At 37.0% G+C, this 21,396-nt stretch overlaps 1 pseudogene; it reads right to left on the bottom strand.

Moving 5' to 3' along the window:
* Positions 1 to 11,229: 11,229 nt before the first annotated feature.
* Positions 11,230 to 13,557, bottom strand: LOC131050595 (NF-X1-type zinc finger protein NFXL1-like; annotated as a pseudogene).
* Between the last annotated feature and the right edge of the window lie 7,839 nt (positions 13,558 to 21,396).

Here is a 21,396-nt window from a genome sequence, read left to right on the forward strand (position 1 = left end):
AGAGTTATGCTTACAATCCTAAGTCATTTTTGCTTTGTCTTGTGATTAATGATGAATGAAATCAGTTTCGAACCATTTCATTAGCAATTTTACATGGCATTTTTATAGCAAATTGGTTTTTCTATTGTCACAATGTGTGGCTAAGTTTTTTCCATTGTTTAAATTCTATTTAAAGGGCTTCATCTTCCATGTTTGGTTGATTCTTCAAGTTTGGATCTCTTCTCAACTTTGCAAGGTAATTTTTATTTTTGTCTTTCTTTCTTATTTATTTCCTTGCATTTTCTTGTTTAGTTTTAGTTTTGTTCATGTTCAAAATGGGTTTATGAAAGGAAATTCCCCATTTTACAAAGAAATTTGTAAAGTAAAGTTGTTCTTCCCCTTTGGAATTTCTCCTTCTTTACTTGCATTCGGGTTTTAAAAACCTGATTGCAAGTAAGAGGAAAATTAGTGTTCTTCCCTTTTTGGACAAAGACTTAACCTTCTTTAGTCCAAAAATCAAGCTTCAATGATTAAAAAATCAAGTTCTTCCCAATTTCGAGTTTTGAAATCTGGATTGCAAGTTGAAAGTTCTTCCCATTTTTGCATGGCAAAATTCCAAGTGATCTTCTTGAAATTCATTTTTACCTATCCACTTCCAATTCCCTCATCCATACTTATCATCTTCATCATTTCCTACATGCCTAAATACCATTTTTTCATCCATTCCTTTGATTTTCAGTTTGTAAATAAGTTTGCATTTGGATTTAGAAAACCAATTGCAAATGTGTTCTTCCCAACTTCCAAACTGAAAAATTCATTCTCCTTTCATTTATTCATGCTTCTTGTTTTGCGAGTATAGTTGCATTCGGAATTTGGAAACTCGATTGCACATTTGTACTTCCCTCTTATGTACTTGCAAAACATGTTTCAAAACCCGAAATAAGTCAAAAGCTTATATTTCCTCTCACAAAGCCAAAGTACGAAAGTTGAACCTTCCCATTTGGAGGAGAAAAATGTCTCAAGATACTGACTTTGATATTACCTTGATACTTTGGGATTTACATTGCAGCATTCCCAGTTGTTTCCAGATGACAGATGTACCATCATCTCCCACTCCAAAAAAGATGAAATACCGGTATGACAAATACCAAAATGAAGTCCCTCAATCACAGGTTTCCTCCTCCCTTGATCATAAGGATTCTAAAGATTCAAAAATTAAGGGAAAAGACATGGAAGGTGATATTTTGTTTAACAAAAATGTTACTTGGTGAAGATTCTTGTGAAGCTAGCAAACAAAGGCCTCCAACAATATTATTTAGAATGTGAACAACCTTATTCATTGAACTATATGAATCTTAGCATAGAGATAAATTCTATCATAATGATTGTCAAGGAACTTGCATCTATTATTATGAGTGTCAAATTTTAGAAGAAACAATCAAATTAAAAGAAATAGATTTAATTAAATTTTTCACAATTCTCCAACTTTGCACATTCATCATCACATGCAATTTTTCTTCTGTCCACAAACCTTTTCACACAAAAGATATTTGTTGTCCTCTGACTGATGTTGTTTTCCAACAACTGACTTTTCTGGAAGAAGATCCACATCGACATTTCGGATCCACAGAAACCAGACAAGGTGGGCAGATGCCCTGGTGACAATAATTTATGCACTTGTGTTTCCCACAAGGAAGAAGCTTTTCACATACTTCTGAGCATGTTGGCACAGGATCCAGGCAACTCTTCCTTTGATTTAGTATTTGTGTTTTACCACGGGCATGTTTTTAACTTCTCGGGTAATAAATCACATTCTTTTCATTCTCTCGGATGACATCCCAAGCTGCAATTGTGATTTTGACATGAGAGCATCTTCATACAAATATTCTCACATGCATACACACCACTTTTACACTCTAATTCTCCATGGAACTCCAAGTCCCCGCAAAGCATCATGTTCTCTTTTTTCCCACAAAAGAATGAGGCATTTATTAAAATAGTGCATGAACCACAAGGACCCTCATGGCATATTTTATCACAAAGATGTCGACCACAGGTAAGAAGTTGCTCGCACACTTGTCCACATGATTCAGCTGGTTTCTGATCGGAACATCTTCTTGTAATTGTTTTTTTACCACATGGGCATGGCTGAGGTGCAGCAATTGCTGTGCAAGGAGGACAAGGACCTGGATGACATAGGAGTGTGCAAGTATGAGGGCAACAAGACATTTCCTTCCCTTTATCAAGTGATTTTCCACATGGCTCTCCACATGAGAGTTGAGTCAGATAGAAATCATTGTATGGGTTTTGTATTTTTTCGCAGAAACAATAATACTGAAGATCCTCTGGTCTTGAATACTGCACTGATTGACAACCTGGGCATCTCCTATTCGATCTCGGACTTTGCCCATCAGACAAATCTCTGCAAGTTGGTGCTTGTGCCCACTTCCTTATGCAATGCATGTGAAAGAGTCCATAGCAACTATTACAAGACCATATTGCCCTTGATTTTCCCACCATCTCATAGCAAATCATGCATTCCACCTTGCTTTTTTGAAGCTTCCGTTCAATCTCCTGCACAATATTTGGCACGTTTGATCTGTCAAAATGAATAACCTCCCCAGTTTCCTGCTTCAAAAGTGGCCAAGCATTAACCTCTGACAATGGAGCATGATACCTCCAATCCTGGCTACTCCTCCTGTTCATAAGTTCAAGATCCTGCATTTCTGATCTCTTATGATTTACAGGTTGTGAAAGATGCTTTATGTCATTCATGGGGAGAATTAAATCCTGAGCTGATGAATTATGCCTAGACTTGGATGCTCTACCTCTACCTCTACCTCTAGGAGTCCAAACCCTGCGCCCATTGGTGTTAGGGTTAGGGTTTTGATTATGGTTCCCTCTACCTCTAGGAATCCATGCCCTGCGCCCATTGTTTCCATACGAGTTTTGCCTACCACTGTTATTAGTTAAGTTTACATCCTTTGTGCTAGCATCCATTTCCACATCGATTAAACCCACACTCTGTACTAGTGAAATGTTTGTGTTTGATTTACACACAACTCTGTTAAGAGAAAACAAAAGATCAATATACAGTGGTTTCTAATTAAGAAGACAAACTTCAAAAATAGAGTAGTGGATATGATGTACCTTCTTCAGAGTTTGGAGAACAGTGACGTGACTCAGTTGTTCAGTGCAACTAATCCACTCTGGGCAAAAGTTGAACACCTAATCAATACAATTCGAATGGATTTCCGAGTGGGAAAATGGGGCAGAGGCTTATGACAGGGAAGATCATTTACAGCGTGAATTTTGTCTCTTTTTTTCCTCCTTTAAAATTATTGTACTAGTAGGGTCGAGGGATATGTCCATATGATATTGGAGGGAAAACTTAAATGAATTATATTTTTATATAATTAGTTATATAATAATTAAAATCTATATATGTTTTGATATATTGTCATCCTTCATGTTAAATATGTCTTTAGAGTTATTAGATATCAATATAATAATATGTTATAGCATATGGATGATTAATATATTAAATTAACTTAATATTTAAATTTAATTGGTGAACAAATTCGTAAACAAATAAATATAATAGAAATTAAAAGTAATAGCTTAAATATTATACGATGGAAACTAACATATATAATAATCTTAAGGATTAATATAAATAGTGAAGATGTTAGGTAGAGTACATAGAAATTGAGGGAGAAGATTAAAGACTGTTTTTGTGGACCTCACAATAAGGTCTCTCTCTCTCTCTCTCTCTCTCTCTCTCTCTCTCTCTCTCTCTCTCTCTCTCTCTCTCTCTCTCTCTCTCTCTCTCTATATATATATATATATACATATAAAATCGTTACTTTATAGATAGAAGCTTCAAAGACTGGATCAACTCTATTATTGTTACCCCCGACATCACATGGAACTTTTGTTGTCATTCGACCACATGAGCAAGTAATAGTCACTGGAAATGTGCATCTGGTATCACGGCAAGGCCTAGATGGGTGACACAGAGAAATACACGTATGTTTGCAATCTCTACGAGTAGCTCCACAAGTTTGCCCACATGAGATTTTGGCTTCCGATGCCGGTTGCACAGTTCGCACTTTTCCATCACTCGCACTTTTTCCTTTGGGCATCGGGATAGCAAGAAATCCCTTCGTCCGATAGCCGATGCTTTCCTCTTCTTTTTGATGTTCCATCGGCTCATCAGGTAGCATTACATTTCGCTTTTCCGATGGCCGATGTCACCAATGTCTACCTCCTTCACTTGTGCCTTGTCATCAGATCATCAGGATAACACTGAAGCGTTCCTTCTGATGGCCGATTACAACTTTCTGCGCTCTGGCACGTGGCACCCCCCGATTGGCTTTAGGGTCCCTGCCCTGCCACCTAAGCACGGTCTCACTAACTGCCCAGAATTCTTCTTTGTCGTTGGATCCCACCATGGTCGCCAAGTCACGGGGAATAAACTTTGTGCAACTCGCCATAGCGGTATAGCAGCAATCGTCTGATCATCCCAGACTTGCTCACTCATTAACTTACGTGAGCTTCTTTCTTGTCGGGCCCAACCTTGGTCACCAAGTCGTGGGAGATAAACCATGTGCACCTTGCCATAGCGGTATAGCGACTCTCGTTGATCCACCTTCAACCTACACGGTCGTTAACTCGCCTCATTTTGCTCGTGCTTTGTCGTCGGGTCGTCGGGATAGCTTAAACTACTTGCCCTAATACTTAGAAGCGCTCTGCTCCGAATGCTTGCTCATCGGGTCATCGAGGTAACATGAAACCACTCCCTCTGATATCCAATGACTCCACTCCATACTCTAGCGACCTCATCGGGGTAAGTCTTGCCAATCGGGGTAGGTCTTGCCGATAAGGAAAATTTCAAAAACTGCCATAAACAACCAAACAAATGGACTTAGAGCTAGTCCTTATGTATGTACATGACCACTGGAAGGTCTCAAAAGCCAAGACTGGCCAAGGGCATTTCAACCCTTAGGTGCTCCTACACCATACTCTCCCAAAAACGAAGAAGTCAAGTGATTGCGCGTGGCAGAAAGGAAAGATCAATTCCCGACTTAACAAAGTCTGATTTAGGGACCCAAGTCACTTTAGAATCAGGTTTATGCATCCATTTGACCAAATGTTCCATGTAGACCTGTTGTCGAGTCTTCTTAAGAACGCGGGAATCCAACACTTTCTTAGCCTCAGGCATGGAAGAAGAAAGTAATGGCAGGTCAGCAAGTGACTGTTGAACATCTGAAACTCGTGCATCCTCCTTGGGAAGTTGCCCCTTGTAGGCAACCAAATCTATAACATTGAAAATGGGAGACAAAGCAATATCAGATGGCAAATCAATCTTATAGGCATTAGAGCCATACTTGGCTAAAAATTTGCGTGGGCCTATTCTCCTCATTTGTAGCTTGTTGGGAATCCCTTTCTGAAGTTGAGCCTTGTCCAAATGTACCATCACCGAATCTCCAACTGAAAATTGCACATCTCTCCGTGTGGCATGAACTCTGGCTTTAACTTTTCGTGAAGAATCTTGGAGAGCTCGCCTGACTTGGTCATGAACCTCCTTCATAGATTGAGCGACATCATCAACTTGACCACTTCTGTGCGACAAATTACCAAGATCTCGTAATTCCATAGCACCTCGTGGGTGCATACCATACACTATCTCAAAAGGACTCTTCCCAGTAGATCTGTTGACACTGTCATTGTACGCAAACTCTGCCTGGTGAAGAACTTGATCCCAACTCTGTCCATATTCTTTTGTCAAGCACCTTAAAAGGTTTCCAAGTGTCCTATTGACTACCTTTGTTTGACCATCTATTTGGGGATGATAGGTTGAACTAAAAGACAAATTAGTACCCAGTCTTTTCCAAAGAGTTTTCCAAAAATGTCCAATAAATTTGACATCTCTATCTGAAACAATACTAACCGGAAAACCGTGGATTCTTATAACCTCTTTGAAAAACAAGTGTGCAATGTGACTAACATCATGAGTAGTTTTACAAGGAATAAAATATGCCATTTTACTGAATCTGTCAACAACAACAAAAATGCTATCACAACCAAGCTTTGTTTTGGGTAAGCCAACCACAAAATCCATACTTATACATTTGCATGGCCTTGTAGGAATAGGTAATGGTTGATAAAGACCAGCATTAGTAGTTGTACCTTTTGCTTTCTGACAAAGCATACACTGCTCAACATACCTTCTGATATCCCTTTGCATTCTGGGCCAATAGTAGAACCTTTGAACAAGTTCCAGTGTCTTATTAAGGCCAAAATGACCACTCAAACATCCATTGTGCTTTTCTTGGATTAGATTTTCCCTCATCGATCCTTTGGGAACACACAACTGCCCACCTTTAAACAACAAACCATTCTGCAAAGTAAAGTCAGCATATTCACTATGAAAGCGATTCTAAAATTCTTGACAAACCTTGTAAATGGCTGCAAAATCTTCATCATTGGGGTACAAATCCTTGAAGGAATCAACTCCAATACTCCAAATATGCACTGTTAGTAGCCTTCTACTCAAAGCATTTGCTACTTTATTACACTGTCCTTTCTTATGCTTAATATAAAAGTATATGACTGCAAATACTCAACCCATTTAGCATGCCTATGACTCAACTTATCTTGTGAATTCAGAAAACTTAAAGCTTGATTATATGTGTAAACAACAAACTCCTTAGGTAACAAGTAGTGCCTCCACTTCCTAAGAGCTTGGACAAGAGCATACAACTTGAGATCATAAAATGAATACTTCTTCTTGGCATCATTGAGCTTCTCACTAAAGAAAGTTATAGATCTATTCTCTTGACTCAAAACAACACGAACTGTTATATTACTTGCATCACATTCAATTGTGAACAACTTGTCAAAACTAGGAAGAATGAGTATTAGTTGTGTAGCTATCTTTTGTTTCAAAAGTTCAAACCCTTTGTTAGCTGCATTGGTCCACTGAAACTTAGTCTTAACTCCTCCTTCGATGGTATCCAACATGGGTGCACAAATCTCACTGAACCCTCTAATAAACTTCCTGTAGAACTGAGCCAAACCGTGAAAACTTCTTACTGCACTTGTTGTCTTTGGTGTTGGCCAATTTGTGATGGCTTCCACCTTTTATGTGTCCATCCTCAAATCTCCTCCTGAAACTACAAATCCAAGATAGACAAGTTCCTGCTTCATAAACTCACACTTCTCCAAGTTTATTGTTAGTTGCTCGTCATACAATTTTTGCACTACAATACTAAGATGCTCTAGATGCTCCTCTTTAATTCTACTGAAAATCAAGTTATCATCTAGGTATACAACAACAAATTTACCAATAAAATCTTTCGGCACTTCATTCATGAGTCTCATGAATGTACAGGGAGCATTACTAAGACCAAATGGCATAACAAGCCACTCATAAAGTCCTTCATTGGTTTTGAAGGTTGTTTTCCATTCATCACCTTCCTTTATCCTGATCTGGTGGTATCCACTCTTGAGATCAATCTTAGTGAAATACTTTGCACTTCCCAAGCAATCCATCAAGTCTTCAATTCTTGGATAGGAAATTTGTACCTGATAGTAATTCTATTTATGGCTCTTGAATCTATGCATAGCCTCCATGGTCCTCCTTTCTTGGGTGCTAACACTGTAGGTACGACACAAGGACTTATGCTCTTTTTTTATCAACCCTTGGTCCATCAATTCTTGGACTTCTCTAGCCACTTCCTCGTTCTGTTCGGGAGTCATCTTATAGGCTGCTTTGATGGGTAATGATGCTCCTAGAATAAAATCAATCTGATGGCTTATGACTCTAATAGGAGGTAGGGTTGTTGGTGCTCCATCACTTATGATCGCTTTGAAGTTGTCTAGTATCTGATGCACTTCATGAGGTATTTGAACCTTATTTTCTTGGTTTTCTTCCTTTGGTTTCACTATAAGAGAAAATCCCACTCCTCCTTCCTTGAGAGTGATAATGAACTCATTTTCACCCACCAATAACACATTTGGGCCTTTAGTTTTGTTGCTCTCTCCTTCATCACTTAGGGACTGAATATGGTATGTAACTCCATCCTTTTGAAAAGAATAGGAGCTCTTCTCTCCATTGTGAATGGCCTTTCTGTCAAACTATCATGGTCTACCAAGAAGTAGATGGCAAGCATCCATAGGCAAGATGTCACACAAGATTTTATCCTTATAACTACCTATGTTGAACTCAACCCATGTTTGTTCATTCACTACCACATGCTGCTCCTTGTTGAGCCAAGTGACCCTATATGGATTACTATGTGGAATTCTTTTCAACTTCAATTTACTTACTGCTTCCTCTGACATAATGTTGTCAATAGACCCTGAGTCTATCACCACTCTACAAACCTTACCAAGGACCTTGCATTTGATTCTAAACAAAGCTCTTCTTTGAGTTTGTTCTTCTTTGATTGGTTCCTTAATAAAAGCTCTTCTCATCATTAAATTTTCTCCATCTTAAGGAGCTAAGCTCACATCTTGTGTCTTGCTTCTTTCTGCATCTTCTTGTGCATATGTCACTCTTCTTTCACTTCCTTGAGAAGAAGAGGATTTCTCTAGACATCTATAGGCAGGATGACCCAACTTTTGGCAAATGTAACACTTCATGGTGGAGAAGTAGGACCCTTTTCCCGGTCCACTAGATCTACCTCTTCCTGGGTTGCTAGATGATCCCCTTCCTCTATAGTTGCTCTTGCTATATGAATCTTCACTTTTCTCTATAAGTTTGGACTTTCCTTGGGACCTTTGATCTGCTCCTCTTCCACCAAAACTGCCTCTTTGGCCTCTACCATCTTTTCCTCTACCTCTTCCTCTGTTGCTTTGTTCTTGCTTCTTTTTACTTTTTTCCTCCGCCTTCAGTGCCAATTGATAGCACTTATGCACGGTGTTAGGACATAACAAACTCAACTCCTCTTGAATATTCCATCTCAAGCCATTCAAGTATCTAGCTACCTTGATGCTCTCATCCTCTACCACCTTGGATCTCAGACACAACTTCTGAAATTCCTCATTGTAGCTGCTCACATCCAAGTCTCTTTGTCTCAGGTTTTGTCTCTTTTTGTGCAATTGGATTTCATAATCTTCATGGATGTATGCCTCTTTCACCTTGGCTAACATACCCTTCCAAGTAGCTATGGGGTTCTTGCCCTCTTTTTGCCTCTCTTCTCGGATAAACTTCCACCAAGTCAAATTTGCCCCTCTCAATCTAGACTTGGCCACCTTCACCTTTTGTGCCTCACTGATTCCATCACACTCAAAGTGATTCTCCAATCCCTTTATCCATTCGAGGACTACTTTAGGCTCCATTTTCCCATGAAAAAGTGGCACTCCTTCTAAATATTTTCCTCCTAAGGCTTTAATTGCTTTAAGGAAAGGTTCTTCAAGAAGGATAGGGTCTGGTTCAGGTATTCTATCCTCTTCCACTGATTCTTTGCCTTTCCCCTCATTGACCTTGATTGTCACTTTCTCACTTTTGTCTTCAACTACATCTAGTTTGCTCTCCAGTTGTAATAATCTTTCTCTGAGGAGCCTATTGTCTTCTTCTTGGTCTTCTACCTTCTTGGCTAACTCTGCATTAGTCACCATTCTGAGACTATTTTCTCCTACTGAGTCAGTATCTGACATCAACTACTTTCTTCCCAAGTCTAAACTTGGCTCTAATACCAATATGATAGGGAGGCTACCTAGTTTACTATCAAATAGGTTTCTTTAATGGTTTGCTTCTATCCCTTTTCGGGTTCCAAGTCTACCCCTCTAGTCTTCTAAAGGCTTCCCTACCATTTGTTTGCTTAACTCGCCTTCCTTAAGCTCACAAAGTAAGCTTGTTCACTAAATCCTTGCAAGGGTGAAGGACACACACATTTTGGATCTTCTTCCAGTTCTCAACAATTCCCTTCCCCTGCAAGTTATCTCCTTCAAATTACCGATACCTAGCCAGACTATCACCAAGCTCACCTAGGCTCAGTATGCAGAAACGGTGATTGCCATTTCTTGGTTTCCTCCTACTGCTACTCTACTCTTACTGTACATTTTTGACTCTTCTCGAAGAACTCCAATGGCCATGTGGATCCCATGGTGGAGGTTCAAGACAAAGCCATATTTACACTGTGAACTCAAAACAAAGAAACGAACAACAAAAAAGAAACTTTAGTTACAAAACTGTAGTGAAAAACTTAACAAAAACAAGACAGTACAACACTCAGCAATAGAAAACCAGAAAACAAACTTGTATGTATTTCTCTTGTCTTTTCTATAGTATCCAACCAACAATCCAACGCCTTACAATTTGTCTTTTATAGCTTATCCATCCGTCGTGAAACACAGACATTTACAAACTGGAAAAACAGTTTCTTAACGGTTCATCAGCGTAGCCTCAAAACCTGGCTTCTGATGCTCATTGCAAAGCTTGCACTTTTCCATCACTCACAATTTTTCCATCGGGCGTCGGGATAGCAAGAAATCCCTTCGTCTAATAGCCGATGCTTTCCTCCACTTTGTGATGTTCCATCAGGTCATCGAGTAGCATTATATTTCTCTTTTTCGATGGATGATTACAACTTTCCGCGCTCTGCCACGTGGCACCCCCTGATTGGCTCCAAGGTCCTTGTCCTGCCACCTAAGCACGACCTCACTAACCACCCAGAATTCTTCTTTGTTGTTGGGTCCCACCATGGTCTCCAAGTCGCGGGGAATAAACTTTGTGCAACTCGCCATAGCGGTATAGCAACAATCGTCCGATCATCCCGGACTTGCTCACTTGTTAACTTGTCTGAGCTTTTTTCTTGTCGGGCCCCACCTTTTTCGCCAAGTCGCAGGAGATAAACCTCGTGCACCTTGCCATAGCGGTATAGCAACCGCCATTGATCCGCCTTCAACCTGCAAGGTCGTTAACTCGCCTCATTTTGCTCGTGCTTTGTTGTCGGGTCATCGGGATAGCTTAAAACTACTCGCCTTGATACTCCGAAAAAGCTCCTCTCCCAATGCTTGCTCATCAGGGTAATGTGAAACCACTCCCTCCGATATCCGATGACTCCACTCCATACTCTAGCGACCTCATCGGGGTAAGTCTTGCCGATCAAGGTAGGTCTTATCGATAAGGAAAATTTCAAAAACTGCCATAAACAACCAAACAAATGAACTTAGAGCCAGTCCTTATGTAGGTGAATGACCATTGGAAGGTCTCAAAAGCCAAAACTGGTCAAGGGCATTTCAACCCTTAGGTACTCTTGCACTAGTGACACAGAGAGAAATACACGTATGTTTGCAATCTCTACGAGTACCTCCACAAGTTTGCCCACATGAGATTTTGGCTTTAGATGATGAACTTTCCATGGAAAGTGTGTCACAATGCGGTATATGGCATGTCCTAGTACAAGCATGCATTCCACATTGCCTTGTTTTCCCACAAAGCTTATTGCATCTTATTTCTCGTGAACGACATAGAACATTTCTAACGATTACATGACTTCCTACACATTTTTTTGCAGCACTCGTTGTGCAAAGAGGGCACTCTCCAAGATGGCAATTATAAGTTGCAGAATGTCCACATGGCTAAGGAATTGAGCAAGGATATGCACATGAAGGAATAGGTGTTACATATAGTACTAGAGGACGAATTGATGTCTTCCCACATGCACAAGAGAGATCAGTAAAATTAGTTTCAAGACATGGAGGCAATAGCCACTATGGCAAAGTTCCTGGCAGTAATGTTGACCACATCTCATCTTTTTCCCGCATGGCATAAGACATAAATGTGGATCCCAGTCACCTGTTTGAATATCAGACCGACCTCGATGTGACAGAGGGCAACATTTTTCATTGCATCTGTGTCTACCACAGTTTTTATTTTGTCCACAAACCTTTTCACACAAAACTTCTTTGTTGTCCTCTGTGACTGATGTTGTTTTCCAACAACTGACTTTTCTGGAAGAAGATCCACATCGACATTTCTGATCCACATAAACCAGACAAGGAGGGCAGATGCCCTGGTGACAAGAATTTATGCACTTGTGTTTCCCACAAGGAAGAAGCTTTTCACATACTTCTGAGCATGTTGGCACAGCATCCAGGCAACTCTTCCTTTGATTTAGTATTTGTGTTTTACCACAGGGGCATGTTTTTAACTTCTCAGGTAATAAATCACATTCATTGCATTCTCCAGGATGACATCCCAAGTTGCAATTGTGATTTTGTCAGCAGAGCATCTTCATTCAAAGATTCTCACATGCATACACACCACTTTTCCACTCTAATTCTCCATGGAACTCCAGGTCCCCGCAAAGCATCATGTTCTCTTTTCTCCCACAAAAGCATGAGGCATTTATTAAAATAGTGCATGAACCACAAGGACCCTCATGGCATATTTTATCACAAAGATGTCGACCACAGGTAAGAAGCTGCTCGCACACTTGTCCTCATGTTTCAGCTGGTTTCTGATCGGAACATCTTCTTGTAATTGTTTTTTTACCGCATGGGCATGGCTGAGGTGCAGCCATTGCTGTGCAAGGAGGACAAGGGCCTGGATGACATAGGAGTGTGCAAGTATGAGGGCAACGAGACATTTCCTTCCCTTTATCAAGTGATTTTCCACATGGCTCTCCACATGAGTGTGAAGTCAGATAGAAATCATTGTATGGGTTTTGCATTTTTCCGCAGAAACAATAATACTGAAGATCCTCTGGTCTTGAATACTGCACTGATTGACAACCTGGGCATCTCCAATTCGATCTCTGACTTTGCCCAGCAGACAAATCTCTGGGAGTTGGAGCTCGTGCCCACTTCCTTATGCAATGTAGGTGAAAGAGTGCATAGCAACTATTACAAGACCATATTGCCGCTGATTTTCCCACCATCTCCTGGCAAATCATGCATTCCACCTTCCTTTTTTGAAGCTTCCGTTCAATCTCCTGCAAAAGATTTGGCACGTTTGATCTGTTAAAATGAATAACCTCCTCACTTTCCTGCTTCAAAAGTGGTCGAGCATTAACCTCTGACAATGGTTATGATACCTCCAGTCCTAGCTGCTACTCCTGTTCTTAAGTTCGAGATCCTCCATTTCTGATCTCTTATGATTCACAGATTGTGAAAGATGTTTTATGTCATTCATGGAGAGAATTAAATCCTGAGCTGATGAATTATGTCCAGACTTGGATGCGCTTCCTCTAGGCGTCCAAACCCTATGCCCATTGGTGTTAGGGTTAGGGTTTTGATTATGGTTTCGTCTACCTCTAGGAATCCATGCCCTGCGCCCATTGTTTCCATACGAGTTTTGCCTACCACTGTTATTAGTTATTTCTACACCCTCTGTGCTAGCACCCATTTCCATATCGATTAAACCCACACCCTGTACTAGCGAAATGTTTGTGTTTGATTTAGACACAACTCTGTTCAAAGAAAACAAAAAATCAATATACAATGGTTTGTGATTAAAAAGACAAACTACGTGATATGATGTACCTTCTTCAGAATTTGGAGAAAAACGACGTGACTCGATTGTTCAGCGGGACAAATCCACTCCGTTCAAAAGCTGAACGCCTAATCAATACAATTCGAATGGATTTCCGTGTGGGAAAATGGAGCAGAGGCTTATGACAGGGAAGATCATTAACAGTGTTGAATTTTGTGTCTCTTTCTTCGTTTTTTTGTCCTTTAAAATTATTGAACTAGTAGGGTCAAGGGATATGTCCATATGATATTGAAGGTAAACCTTAATGAATTATATAATTAGTTATATAATAATTAAAATTTATATATGTTTTGATATATTGTTGAGTATCTTTCTTAATGTTAAATATGTCTTTAAAGTTATTGGATATTAATATAATAATATGTTATAGCAGATGAATGATTAATATTTTAAATTAACTTAATATTTAAATTTAGGCGATGAACAAATTTGTAAACAAATAAATATAATAGAAATTAAAAGTAATAGCTTAAATATTATACCCCTAAAAATAACATATGTATTATTTATATATAATCTTATATTATTATATTATTAAATTTTAATATTATCTTATTTTTTTTATAATATTATTATATTGTAACTAATATTATCGTATATTATCTTTTTTTTTTAGATTGTAGGAATTGGGTATACCAAGCACCCTCCTATATAAACTGTAATGTGTTAGGTAAACTTTTCAATGTGATCGGTGACTCTGGCGCGATACGTCCTCCAATACCACGTGGGTTGGGGGAGACAAGACATCGTGACCTCGTGCTTCACCACTGGAATCTCTTGTCAATTGAGCTAGGCCCCCAACCCTTATCTTATATTATCTTTACTATAATACACACACACACACATATATATATTTGCTAGGTTTGAGACCGAAGCCAATTGCTTTTGATTGGAACTTTGAACTAGTGGGGTCATAGAGGGAGACCTCATCCGCAAATACAAAGGTGAGGTGTTAACACCTCCATTTTCCTTTCTAAAATCATTCCTCCTTATCATTCCATTCAAATCCCCTTATCTCTCCACCAACGCTTATACCTTATCTCTCTAGCACACCACATCCACCATGGCAACTCCTCTAGCCTTTGTATCCACCGTGGCAATCCATACATGTCGTTGTCTGTCACCAATGGCAAACCCGGGCCATGCATAATGAATTTGAGACAGGTTTGAACCTAAGACCTCCCGTGTAGGAGGCTCCTAGCTAACCGCTACGTTGTGGGGTCATCCCCAAAATTATATATAATATTATAGTGTTATTGAATTTTAATTTTATTACTATTATATTATGATTATAATAGTATTATATTATATCTTATATTATTTTTTATTATTATGTTAACATTTTAGTATTTTTTATATTATCTTATATTATTATTATAATATAATTAAATTATTGGGGTTCCTCTTGCAGTGTTGGTTTAATATGGAATATAAGAAAACATTTACTTAAATTAGTTGGAGTGAAATGCTTTGTTTCCCTTCCTTTTTAACACAAAAATATTTTTCAATAAATAAATTTCGATGCTTTTAATTGTGACAATGAGACGTGCACTCACATGCTTGTAAAATTTACCATAGTGGAAATAGTTAGTAGTTAGTTGTATTTAATAAATAATTAGCAGACCGGTTTCATTTAATGCATGTTGTAAAACTTGTTGGCAAATAAACAAGTTCAATAACAAAAATTGTGAAAATTAATCTCTATCTAATAAACTAATCAAAGGGTGAGAACAAGGCTTGGATAGCTACAACATGAAAATCTGAATTTGAAAATGCATACATTTAGATTTGAGATTGCAAATCATAAATTAAGGTGTAAGAAGTTGGGTTCACCAAAAATGTAATGGTGAAAATTAGGGTTTCACCATAAAATGTAATAAAACCATTGGTTTTGCTTAATTTACCATTACAATAGGAAAATATAAGAATTTGATAGATTTGACTTTGAGAGATCAAGATTATGATCAGATTCCAAGCCTCTTAAATGGAGCTCTTCCTTCCCTAAGATTGAATTGAATTTTTGAATTGTTAAACATTAGGGCAAAATAGTGAATTATTAAAGAGATCATGCAAGAACAATGAGCTACAAATGTTCTGTGGAGCCACCAACATAGATTTGAGTAGAAGAGGATGGTTTGGATCTATTCCCAAAAAGTCGACCTAATTTTTTGGGGGTCGTGGTGGTGGTCTCCCTGGTCCTTTGAATTTCTCGTCATTAAAAGGTGAACTTGTTCGTACTTGTGAATCTTATTGATCCTCCCGAACACAGCTCTATACATGTTCCTACACACAGTGAAAAAGGGGAAATTGTTGGGAATAGGGGTTTGCCTTAGGTCAAGCCTTGGTTTTGGAATTAACCATGAAATTGAATTGAAAATGTAAATGTAGTACTACAAAAAAATACTTTCCTTTTGAGCGAAAGGCTCAAAATCAATGAAACACTAATGATATCCCTTTAATGAAGTTTTGTTTGTCTTCACAAGGAATTAGTATTTCATGTGGATACTCTTCATAAAACATAGAACATGAATGTTAGCTCCAATGATTGATAGAAGACTGATTACTTGCTCACTTGAATGTAGGATCTTAATTTTGCTCTCTTGAGTTGATTATGGATTCGAATTAAGTTTGAAACGAGAGGGGTAGACCTCCTTTTATACTTGTTGGTCGATTTTTTTTTTGAATTTTTGACATAGGAAGACATGGGATCTATGTCCCTACCCAAATTAGGTGATTGTTATGAGGCCCCAAACTGGGCCCTTTTTTAGAGGACCATGGCATTGGACATCATTATCCTAAAAATCAGGGCTCCAAGATCAAGGGCAGATAGTGTGGACATGGGAATTGTGTTTGATAGTTGGTGTGATAATAATCAATGCTCCATTTAGGCCGTAGAAGACGAACACCAAAGTGAGTCCTCAGTGAGGACAAAAATGTAGGTGAGTACAATTTAGGAAGCTACACATCCCAAATAGGAACAACTGCTAAATGCTCAATTTGTGGATGATACCACTTTATTCATTGCATTAATAGAAGCCAATTTTGATAAAATTAAAAGATTGGAGGTCTTCTATGATGCTGTGGAATCTAAGATCTCCCCTCATAAGGCTATTATGCTAGGGTGGCCTAAAGATCCCCATAACTAGTTGGTAATGAGGAGTTGGTAGTGGGCTGATCCAAATAAGGTTGTTATATATTTGGGCATACCCTTTACTATCTTCCCATCACTCAAATGCATATGGGAGTGGATATTTTAAAAATTAAAAAAAATTATTAAGTGGCAAAATCACGTGTTCTCTCTTGTAGGTAGGATCTAGGTTGTACAAAAGGTCATTGCCTCATATGCAGTTTATCATTCCTTGACCTCGCTATTTTCTTATGTTTAGTTTGATAAGCTTTAGAAAATTATTAGAGAATTTTTATGGTTTGATGGCAAAGGGAATAAGAAAATACATGGTGTGAATTGGGCTTGGTGTTGTTTACCCAAGAATATGTGTGGTCTTAGACTTAAGGATTTAAGAATCCAAGGCTAAGATCTAGCCTCCAAATGGATCTTCAAAGCCCTTGATAAAGATGAAACCTAAAAAGTGTTGATTAAAAACATTTTGACTTTTTCCAAACCAAAAAAGGGCAAACAATGGGCTTCCTTACATATTCATAACATCTTCTTTGAGGTTAAAATATTTGGCTCAAGTGTTTTTATCACCCTTTGGAAGGCATGGTGTAAAGTCAGATAGTTGTTTCTAAATGGGGATGTATAGGAAAAAACTCCTTTTTGTGTGGCCAACAAATCCATATGGTAGAATACTGCTCATAATGGAAAGCCCTTGGTTATCTCATAGGCCTGATTTCAAAGAATTGAAACTAATTGGGGGTTAAGAGATGTTAGGATCTTTTGGTTGATGGTCAAATGAGGTCTTGAGAATAGATGAATATAATGTACAACATACCTTATTAACATAATAAAACATACTCAATGGTATTAAAAGGGCTGGGGGACTAGTTCCTAGGTAGAATTTTAAAAGATTTTGATCTAATCAATAAGCTCAAATGGAAGGACGGATCTAATTTCGAGATGTATCAATCAACAAGATATACATGATGTCAGTAGGCTAGGGGGAGGTTTATAATTGGCTTAATCCTTCTTAGAACCTTAACTGGTTTGAAACTATTTGGTCACATAGGTTGCTCCATATCTAGTAAAACTCGATTGCTCCCTTAAATGCTTGTTTTTGCTAGTTTCTTATTCTCAAAAAACTTGTTGTTGGTCATCTTTTGCATAATTGTGGTTTATCTACTAGAATTTGTGGTTTATCGTGTTGAAGGAGGGAATCATGATATTTTACGAAACAAAAATCAAATTCCCTCACTTCTTCTCATAAGGTAGAGACAAAATGAATGAAAAAGAACTACAATTGCTAAACAAGTTCCTGGAAGAGAAAAAGATCACCAAGCCTGCTCTTGAAACAGAACCCAAGAATCAAAGATATATTTCCAATTTGATCCCAAAGATAATGATCCCAACTTAATTGTGTCACCCCTCATCACAAATGAGTGTGAAAAAGGAGAATGCGATAATAATATCATACGCATGTGTGATTAGTTCTCCTTTAAGTCTACTTGATATTTTTGTGTTTCAGATGTTAAATAATTGACTATGTTTTGTTCCATTTTGATGAATGATTACAACTAAGACTATTTGAAGTAGTACCTCCTTATAATACACAACAATCACAATCTCTCTTACAACTCTTTTGCAATATTTTATTCAAGCTGCTTCAGTTTTCATTATTATTGCAAACATTTTTTCTTTTGTTCCCTTGAATGACTTAGGATTATCACATCCCCTTTATTTCATTTTAGTTACACTATTTCACATTCTTATCTTTGACCTTTATGAGGAACACTTAGGATAGGAGCATTCACACACTATTTTCTATGTATTTCTCTATCTCAATCGTTATGGAGGTTGAATCACCAAAGTAGGGGTTTGACTAAGTCAATCCCCAAACATTTTTCCTTCTCCTTGTGTTTATAAATAATTTGAGAGAACTCAACCGCATATAAGTTTCCAAGTGTTGTCTTATTTATAATTTCTTCTAGTATTTTCAATCATTTAAATCTTAGTTTATTTTTTTGTATTTTGTTGCATAGTATTTGTTAGCACGTTTTTTTATTTTGGTTTTGCAGGTTTGGTAAATCACAAAATTAGAGTTTTGTAAACTTTTTAGGTGTTTCAATGTTTTTTATTTGTATAGATGATAAAACTACACATGGACATTAATGTGACATGTTGGCATCCATGTTCTTTCTCGTCCATTTTTTTTTTAATTTTATCATTAGAAAGTTACATTTACTATTCTATATTTGTATATTTTCACAAATCTAGTTTTAGTAACAAATTTAGTTAGTTATTTTGTATTTTATTTTATTTTATAGATTAAACTAGTTTAGCCTAGATTATTGGGTGAGGTTAACTTTGAAGGAAATCTTCCTTTGTAGAATTTATTTTTTTATTCATTATAAGACATCTATGTTATTTCTACCAACACTCTACTATTTTCCTTGAGTATTATTGCTAGGTTAATTATCATAATATTGATCACTCATTGCCTTTGGTCTCTATACATACATTTCATACTAATATTGATTGTGTTCCTATACTTTGTATCATCCAACTATTTTATCCCTAATGTTTTGATGTCTTTGTATCTTATAAATGGGAGCGTCTTTTGTATGAAATTAATATTTTGAATCATGTTTTTTAATCTTTTTTTTCTTTTTTATAGAGTGTATTTTTTCTTGCCTCTCTTTTAGATATCTTCACTTCACTTGTTCATGAGATCCATCTTCCTTCTACCTTCTATATGACTAGTGCACCATGAAATTTTTACTTTAGGCAATTTTTCTTTAAAAACTTTGATTCATGATGATGACATACCTTATATAATAAATATTTAAGAGGCGTCCATATTTCATAGTGATACAACTAGGGATGATATTGTATGTGATCAGAGCCGATTTCTAATAGATATCCATGATGTTATGATGCATAGTGATGATACTATTTTTTCAAGTCCTGATATTTGTATTCATCCACCCTTAGGCTCATGTTTTCTTAACATTGCATCATATAAGGAATTTATAGACAGTTAACACAGTCATAGCCAAAGGGTTCAACCAAGGATTATCTAGTTGTGTAGACAATAGATAAATATGCAAAACAACTCAATGAAAAATACAATAAACACATTTTCCTTATTAATCCATAGTCATAATAGATTTATAGAGTACCATAGTGGGTTTCCAACATGCTAGGCCTTGAAAATTTGACTAAAAAAAAAAATTATAAAACTTGAAAGATATGTTAATACGGACTCATCCACAAATTGTACATACATTCTTTTCCAACACGCTTTGCTACTTTCTAATGATCTTCGGGAGTGTTTAAATATCAACTTATAATTGTAGAGGATATTCTTAGTTGGTAGAAGATGGCATAGATATCAATTCCTTCTAAAAATTTTAGGTACATCTTCTCGAATGAATGTTCCACTAAAGGATTGATAATCTTTGTTTGGTCCAAGCTATAATATCTATTGGGCCCAATGTACCTTGCAATGTGTTCCTTAGCTCCCAAAAGCCTTGAGAAGTTGATGAAAACCTTGAAAAATAATATTGAATGTCTTATTATTTTGATGTGCTTGTTAAGGGTCATAAATTATTATATGCTTTCATAATAAATATAATCTCATTGGACTTTTATGTCATTGAAGAATCCAAGATGAATGCATGTTTCCAATGGCAAGGTGAAATATGTAGATGTAGTGAAATGTGATATAAAATTGTAATGAGTCTAATGTGAAATAAAACTTGTAAATAAACTGAACAATTAAAGAAAATATTTTGGTTAATACAAGATTGCTCGTACACCATGGGATGCTCTTACATTAGATATCTTGGGTAGAAGACTTGTGAGGATAATTCTAAAAAAAATGGTTCAACAATGTAATCACCCTCTCATCTAGTAACCAACCTCAATGTGCCCTGAAAAAATGGATAAGCTCCTATAATTAAGTCAACTATGTTTCTTCTTTCACCTCTAATAGTCCCAATCAAGGAACTAGGGCCTACTCCAATATTTATTTTTTTGCATGCACTTATAATCCCCTTAAATTGTTTCTTTTTTATCTTCCAATTGACTCTCCAAGAACTAAATCTCTTCCATCAGCCCTCAACCTATCTTTCTCAACTCAAACTAAAATTCATCTTGTAGACCACTTTCTATATTTTTCCTTATTTGTGGTATCCAGCCAATACATGTTATATCGCCTAATCCATTTTCACAAAGTTCCTATTATTTTATTTGAGAAGTTCATTTCTACCATTTTTCAGTATTATTGCATAATTTATCATGTATTTTTGTAAATTCTACTACATTGTTCCTTATGTTTTTTTATTTTTATCATTTATTACTATAAATTGTCTCCAAAACTATCTCTTCAATTCATCACCTTCCCAATTATATTCTTCATTTATTGCAAACAATTATATCATCCACATCATATCTTTGTCTATCATCAACTCTAGGTTGCTATCATTAATTCCACAACTTTGATTTGTTATACCATAGAGTAATAATTCACCTCTACTTCTTTAGCTAAATCATTACATCTTCAATCTTGATTTCACAGTACATAATCTCTTCTCTCTAATTATGTTGGTATCAATATCTTCTACTGCAATTATTAGTACCAAATATATCAATCTCATATCTAAATTCGACTTCAATTCACCCTTACCATCACTCCATACACCTATGATACGAACCATTATCTTCTTCATATATATTGTCTATGATCAATCCCTTTCAACTTGAAATAATATCTCTCATATTTACACCATATTAA

The sequence above is a fragment of the Cryptomeria japonica genome, chromosome 8 (assembly GCF_030272615.1).
Source record: "Cryptomeria japonica chromosome 8, Sugi_1.0, whole genome shotgun sequence".
Taxonomy (NCBI): domain Eukaryota; kingdom Viridiplantae; phylum Streptophyta; class Pinopsida; order Cupressales; family Cupressaceae; genus Cryptomeria; species Cryptomeria japonica.